This window comes from Schistocerca piceifrons, unplaced genomic scaffold, assembly GCF_021461385.2.
Source record: "Schistocerca piceifrons isolate TAMUIC-IGC-003096 unplaced genomic scaffold, iqSchPice1.1 HiC_scaffold_538, whole genome shotgun sequence".
NCBI lineage: Eukaryota > Metazoa > Arthropoda > Insecta > Orthoptera > Acrididae > Schistocerca > Schistocerca piceifrons.
The window spans coordinates 763,850-770,051 of NW_025728775.1; the positions used below are offsets into that span (position 1 = coordinate 763,850).

At 53.3% G+C, this 6,202-nt stretch overlaps 18 non-coding genes across 18 annotated transcripts; 13 read left to right on the forward strand and 5 right to left on the reverse strand.

Annotated features, from left to right (window-relative positions):
* Window positions 1-112: 112 nt before the first annotated feature.
* On the forward strand, window positions 113-185 carry Trnav-cac. Its single transcript has one exon. It is a non-coding gene; the product is annotated as a tRNA-Val (tRNA).
* Window positions 186-343: 158 nt separating this feature from the next.
* On the forward strand, window positions 344-416 carry Trnav-aac. Its single transcript has one exon. It is a non-coding gene; the product is annotated as a tRNA-Val (tRNA).
* A 194-nt stretch (window positions 417-610) lies between these two features.
* Window positions 611-682, reverse strand: Trnap-agg. Its single transcript has one exon. It is a non-coding gene; the product is annotated as a tRNA-Pro (tRNA).
* Window positions 683-1,084: 402 nt separating this feature from the next.
* On the forward strand, window positions 1,085-1,157 carry Trnav-cac. Its single transcript has one exon. It is a non-coding gene; the product is annotated as a tRNA-Val (tRNA).
* Window positions 1,158-1,315: 158 nt separating this feature from the next.
* On the forward strand, window positions 1,316-1,388 carry Trnav-aac. Its single transcript has one exon. It is a non-coding gene; the product is annotated as a tRNA-Val (tRNA).
* A 194-nt stretch (window positions 1,389-1,582) lies between these two features.
* Window positions 1,583-1,654, reverse strand: Trnap-agg. The gene has a single exon. It is a non-coding gene; the product is annotated as a tRNA-Pro (tRNA).
* Window positions 1,655-2,056: 402 nt separating this feature from the next.
* Window positions 2,057-2,129, forward strand: Trnav-cac. The gene has a single exon. It is a non-coding gene; the product is annotated as a tRNA-Val (tRNA).
* A 158-nt stretch (window positions 2,130-2,287) lies between these two features.
* Window positions 2,288-2,360, forward strand: Trnav-aac. Its single transcript has one exon. It is a non-coding gene; the product is annotated as a tRNA-Val (tRNA).
* A 194-nt stretch (window positions 2,361-2,554) lies between these two features.
* On the reverse strand, window positions 2,555-2,626 carry Trnap-agg. The gene has a single exon. It is a non-coding gene; the product is annotated as a tRNA-Pro (tRNA).
* Window positions 2,627-3,028: 402 nt separating this feature from the next.
* Window positions 3,029-3,101, forward strand: Trnav-cac. The gene has a single exon. It is a non-coding gene; the product is annotated as a tRNA-Val (tRNA).
* A 158-nt stretch (window positions 3,102-3,259) lies between these two features.
* Window positions 3,260-3,332, forward strand: Trnav-aac. Its single transcript has one exon. It is a non-coding gene; the product is annotated as a tRNA-Val (tRNA).
* Window positions 3,333-4,000: 668 nt separating this feature from the next.
* Trnav-cac lies at window positions 4,001-4,073 on the forward strand. The gene has a single exon. It is a non-coding gene; the product is annotated as a tRNA-Val (tRNA).
* A 158-nt stretch (window positions 4,074-4,231) lies between these two features.
* On the forward strand, window positions 4,232-4,304 carry Trnav-aac. Its single transcript has one exon. It is a non-coding gene; the product is annotated as a tRNA-Val (tRNA).
* Window positions 4,305-4,498: 194 nt separating this feature from the next.
* On the reverse strand, window positions 4,499-4,570 carry Trnap-agg. The gene has a single exon. It is a non-coding gene; the product is annotated as a tRNA-Pro (tRNA).
* Window positions 4,571-4,972: 402 nt separating this feature from the next.
* Window positions 4,973-5,045, forward strand: Trnav-cac. The gene has a single exon. It is a non-coding gene; the product is annotated as a tRNA-Val (tRNA).
* Window positions 5,046-5,203: 158 nt separating this feature from the next.
* Trnav-aac lies at window positions 5,204-5,276 on the forward strand. Its single transcript has one exon. It is a non-coding gene; the product is annotated as a tRNA-Val (tRNA).
* Window positions 5,277-5,470: 194 nt separating this feature from the next.
* Window positions 5,471-5,542, reverse strand: Trnap-agg. Its single transcript has one exon. It is a non-coding gene; the product is annotated as a tRNA-Pro (tRNA).
* Window positions 5,543-5,944: 402 nt separating this feature from the next.
* On the forward strand, window positions 5,945-6,017 carry Trnav-cac. The gene has a single exon. It is a non-coding gene; the product is annotated as a tRNA-Val (tRNA).
* The last annotated feature ends 185 nt before the right edge of the window (window positions 6,018-6,202 follow it).

A 6,202-nucleotide genomic window follows, 5' to 3' on the forward strand; every position in this document is an offset into this window, starting at 1 on the left:
CTCGGCTGTGATGGGTTCCAGGCTGACAAAAGAACTGTCGTGTGTGCATTCGCGGACGAGAGAAAGTCTGAGGCAAGTTCGAGTGAACAAGGATGGACTCCTGGGGTCCGTCGTTTCCGTAGTGTAGCGGTTATCACGTCTGCTTCACACGCAGAAGGTCCCCGGTTCGATCCCGGGCGGGAACAGTATTTTCCTGCCTATGTCGTATTGTCCTCCAATGAGCCACGTCGTGTGTGGATCTGCTGCATGTCCCTTCGTTTTGCAAGTACCACATTTATTGAATTTTTTAGTTACCATGGCAACATCACTACAAGTTGTCTGTGAAGTAAGGTGCACACAAGCAGTTTCCGTGGTGTAGCGGTTATCACGTCAGCCTAACACGCAGAAGGTCCCCGGTTCGATCCCGGGCGGAAACACTTTTTCATCACTTTAAGCAAGACGTACTAACATGCATCTGCTACCATCTGTACCCGAAACCTTCGTAATCGCCTTCACGCGTCGGACCCGAGTGTCAATTGCTCACATCGAATAAGAAATTCATTTGATATTGACGGCGAGCTTTTTGCGCTGACTCAGCCACTGACGTGCGATCAGTTTGCACAAAACGCTAGGGCTCGTCCGGGATTTGAACCCGGGACCTCCTGCACCCTAAGCAGGAATCATACCCCTAGACCAACGAGCCCTGTGACACGGCGAATGCCAATTATTCCAGTCCCTCGATGTCGTCCAGGGTGCCCTGGAAGTCTCGTGTACGCTGGCGGGATGGGGGCGGTGCGAATTCCCGCGGTCGGCGGCCTTCCTGGGCTACTGGTACCTTCATGTAGAGCTGCCGCTGGGCTCGCACTGCCTGCTGCTGAGAAAGTGATTGCTTTTGCTGATATGACTTGCAATAACGACTGCGCGAAACGCCGCTATCTCGTTAGGGGTGCTACGGCAGACACCCTCTCGAGCACCCCGAAGACTTCTTGAGCCCTCGGCTGTGATGGGTTCCAGGCTGACAAAAGAACTGTCGTGTGTGCATTCGCGGACGAGAGAAAGTCTGAGGCAAGTTCGAGTGAACAAGGATGGACTCCTGGGGTCCGTCGTTTCCGTAGTGTAGCGGTTATCACGTCTGCTTCACACGCAGAAGGTCCCCGGTTCGATCCCGGGCGGGAACAGTATTTTCCTGCCTATGTCGTATTGTCCTCCAATGAGCCACGTCGTGTGTGGATCTGCTGCATGTCCCTTCGTTTTGCAAGTACCACATTTATTGAATTTTTTAGTTACGATGGCAACATCACTACAAGTTGTCTGTGAAGTAAGGTGCACACAAGCAGTTTCCGTGGTGTAGCGGTTATCACGTCTGCCTAACACGCAGAAGGTCCCCGGTTCGATCCCGGGCGGAAACACTTTTTCATCACTTTAAGCAAGACGTACTAACATGCATCTGCTACCATCTGTACCCGAAACCTTCGTAATCGCCTTCACGCGTCGGACCCGAGTGTCAATTGCTCACATCGAATAAGAAATTCATTTGATATTGACGGCGAGCTTTTTGCGCTGACTCAGCCACTGACGTGCGATCAGTTTGCACAAAACGCTAGGGCTCGTCCGGGATTTGAACCCGGGACCTCCTGAACCCTAAGCAGGAATCATACCCCTAGACCAACGAGCCCTGTGACACGGCGAATGCCAATTATTCCAGTCCCTCGATGTCGTCCAGGGTGCCCTGGAAGTCTCGTGTACGCTGGCGGGATGGGGGCGGTGCGAATTCCCGCGGTCGGCGGCCTTCCTGGGCTACTGGTACCTTCATGTAGAGCTGCCGCTGGGCTCGCACTGCCTGCTGCTGAGAAAGTGATTGCTTTTGCTGATATGACTTGCAATAACGACTGCGCGAAACGCCGCTATCTCGTTAGGGGTGCTACGGCAGACACCCTCTCGAGCACCCCGAAGACTTCTTGAGCCCTCGGCTGTGATGGGTTCCAGGCTGACAAAAGAACTGTCGTGTGTGCATTCGCGGACGAGAGAAAGTCTGAGGCAAGTTCGAGTGAACAAGGATGGACTCCTGGGGTCCGTCGTTTCCGTAGTGTAGCGGTTATCACGTCTGCTTCACACGCAGAAGGTCCCCGGTTCGATCCCGGGCGGGAACAGTATTTTCCTGCCTATGTCGTATTGTCCTCCAATGAGCCACGTCGTGTGTGGATCTGCTGCATGTCCCTTCGTTTTGCAAGTACCACATTTATTGAATTTTTTAGTTACCATGGCAACATCACTACAAGTTGTCTGTGAAGTAAGGTGCACACAAGCAGTTTCCGTGGTGTAGCGGTTATCACGTCTGCCTAACACGCAGAAGGTCCCCGGTTCGATCCCGGGCGGAAACACTTTTTCATCACTTTAAGCAAGACGTACTAACATGCATCTGCTACCATCTGTACCCGAAACCTTCGTAATCGCCTTCACGCGTCGGACCCGAGTGTCAATTGCTCACATCGAATAAGAAATTCATTTGATATTGACGGCGAGCTTTTTGCGCTGACTCAGCCACTGACGTGCGATCAGTTTGCACAAAACGCTAGGGCTCGTCCGGGATTTGAACCCGGGACCTCCTGAACCCTAAGCAGGAATCATACCCCTAGACCAACGAGCCCTGTGACACGGCGAATGCCAATTATTCCAGTCCCTCGATGTCGTCCAGGGTGCCCTGGAAGTCTCGTGTACGCTGGCGGGATGGGGGCGGTGCGAATTCCCGCGGTCGGCGGCCTTCCTGGGCTACTGGTACCTTCATGTAGAGCTGCCGCTGGGCTCGCACTGCCTGCTGCTGAGAAAGTGATTGCTTTTGCTGATATGACTTGCAATAACGACTGCGCGAAACGCCGCTATCTCGTTAGGGGTGCTACGGCAGACACCCTCTCGAGCACCCCGAAGACTTCTTGAGCCCTCGGCTGTGATGGGTTCCAGGCTGACAAAAGAACTGTCGTGTGTGCATTCGCGGACGAGAGAAAGTCTGAGGCAAGTTCGAGTGAACAAGGATGGACTCCTGGGGTCCGTCGTTTCCGTAGTGTAGCGGTTATCACGTCTGCTTCACACGCAGAAGGTCCCCGGTTCGATCCCGGGCGGGAACAGTATTTTCCTGCCTATGTCGTATTGTCCTCCAATGAGCCACGTCGTGTGTGGATCTGCTGCATGTCCCTTCGTTTTGCAAGTACCACATTTATTGAATTTTTTAGTTACCATGGCAACATCACTACAAGTTGTCTGTGAAGTAAGGTGCACACAAGCAGTTTCCGTGGTGTAGCGGTTATCACGTCAGCCTAACACGCAGAAGGTCCCCGGTTCGATCCCGGGCGGAAACACTTTTTCATCACTTTAAGCAAGACGTACTAACATGCATCTGCTACCATCTGTACCCGAAACCTTCGTAATCGCCTTCACGCGTCGGACCCGAGTGTCAATTGCTCACATCGAATAAGAAATTCATTTGATATTGACGGCGAGCTTTTTGCGCTGACTCAGCCACTGACGTGCGATCAGTTTGCACAAAACGCTAGGGCTCGTCCGGGATTTGAAACCCGGGACCTCCTGCACCCTAAGCAGGAATCAATACCCTAGACCAACGAGCCCTGTGGACACGGCGAATGCCAATTATTCCAGTCCCTCGATGTCGTCCAGGGTGCCCTGGAAGTCTCGTGTACGCTGGCGGGATGGGGGCGGTGCGAATTCCCGCGGTCGGCGGCCTTCCTGGGCTACTGGTACCTTCATGTAGAGCTGCCGCTGGGGCTCGCACTGCCTGCTGCTGAGAAAGTGATTGCTTTTGCTGATATGACTTGCAATAACGACTGCGCGAAACGCGCTATCTCGTTAGGGGTGCTACGGCAGACACCCTCGAGCACCCCGAAGACTTCTTGAGCCCTCGGCTGTGATGGGTTCCAGGCTGACAAAAGAACTGTCGTGTGTGCATTCGCGGACGAGAGAAAGTCTGAGGCAAGTTCGAGTGAACAAGGATGGACTCCTGGGGTCCGTCGTTTCCGTAGTGTAGCGGTTATCACGTCTGCTTCACACGCAGAAGGTCCCCGGTTCGATCCCGGGCGGGAACAGTATTTTCCTGCCTATGTCGTATTGTCCTCCAATGAGCCACGTCGTGTGTGGATCTGCTGCATGTCCCTTCGTTTTGCAAGTACCACATTTATTGAATTTTTTAGTTACGATGGCAACATCACTACAAGTTGTCTGTGAAGTAAGGTGCACACAAGCAGTTTCCGTGGTGTAGCGGTTATCACGTCTGCCTAACACGCAGAAGGTCCCCGGTTCGATCCCGGGCGGAAACACTTTTTCATCACTTTAAGCAAGACGTACTAACATGCATCTGCTACCATCTGTACCCGAAACCTTCGTAATCGCCTTCACGCGTCGGACCCGAGTGTCAATTGCTCACATCGAATAAGAAATTCATTTGATATTGACGGCGAGCTTTTTGCGCTGACTCAGCCACTGACGTGCGATCAGTTTGCACAAAACGCTAGGGCTCGTCCGGGATTTGAACCCGGGACCTCCTGAACCCTAAGCAGGAATCATACCCCTAGACCAACGAGCCCTGTGACACGGCGAATGCCAATTATTCCAGTCCCTCGATGTCGTCCAGGGTGCCCTGGAAGTCTCGTGTACGCTGGCGGGATGGGGGCGGTGCGAATTCCCGCGGTCGGCGGCCTTCCTGGGCTACTGGTACCTTCATGTAGAGCTGCCGCTGGGCTCGCACTGCCTGCTGCTGAGAAAGTGATTGCTTTTGCTGATATGACTTGCAATAACGACTGCGCGAAACGCCGCTATCTCGTTAGGGGTGCTACGGCAGACACCCTCTCGAGCACCCCGAAGACTTCTTGAGCCCTCGGCTGTGATGGGTTCCAGGCTGACAAAAGAACTGTCGTGTGTGCATTCGCGGACGAGAGAAAGTCTGAGGCAAGTTCGAGTGAACAAGGATGGACTCCTGGGGTCCGTCGTTTCCGTAGTGTAGCGGTTATCACGTCTGCTTCACACGCAGAAGGTCCCCGGTTCGATCCCGGGCGGGAACAGTATTTTCCTGCCTATGTCGTATTGTCCTCCAATGAGCCACGTCGTGTGTGGATCTGCTGCATGTCCCTTCGTTTTGCAAGTACCACATTTATTGAATTTTTTAGTTACCATGGCAACATCACTACAAGTTGTCTGTGAAGTAAGGTGCACACAAGCAGTTTCCGTGGTGTAGCGGTTATCACGTCTGCCTAACACGCAGAAGGTCCCCGGTTCGATCCCGGGCGGAAACACTTTTTCATCACTTTAAGCAAGACGTACTAACATGCATCTGCTACCATCTGTACCCGAAACCTTCGTAATCGCCTTCACGCGTCGGACCCGAGTGTCAATTGCTCACATCGAATAAGAAATTCATTTGATATTGACGGCGAGCTTTTTGCGCTGACTCAGCCACTGACGTGCGATCAGTTTGCACAAAACGCTAGGGCTCGTCCGGGATTTGAACCCGGGACCTCCTGAACCCTAAGCAGGAATCATACCCCTAGACCAACGAGCCCTGTGACACGGCGAATGCCAATTATTCCAGTCCCTCGATGTCGTCCAGGGTGCCCTGGAAGTCTCGTGTACGCTGGCGGGATGGGGGCGGTGCGAATTCCCGCGGTCGGCGGCCTTCCTGGGCTACTGGTACCTTCATGTAGAGCTGCCGCTGGGCTCGCACTGCCTGCTGCTGAGAAAGTGATTGCTTTTGCTGATATGACTTGCAATAACGACTGCGCGAAACGCCGCTATCTCGTTAGGGGTGCTACGGCAGACACCCTCTCGAGCACCCCGAAGACTTCTTGAGCCCTCGGCTGTGATGGGTTCCAGGCTGACAAAAGAACTGTCGTGTGTGCATTCGCGGACGAGAGAAAGTCTGAGGCAAGTTCGAGTGAACAAGGATGGACTCCTGGGGTCCGTCGTTTCCGTAGTGTAGCGGTTATCACGTCTGCTTCACACGCAGAAGGTCCCCGGTTCGATCCCGGGCGGGAACAGTATTTTCCTGCCTATGTCGTATTGTCCTCCAATGAGCCACGTCGTGTGTGGATCTGCTGCATGTCCCTTCGTTTTGCAAGTACCACATTTATTGAATTTTTTAGTTACCATGGCAACATCACTACAAGTTGTCTGTGAAGTAAGGTGCACACAAGCAGTTTCCGTGGTGTAGCGGTTATCACGT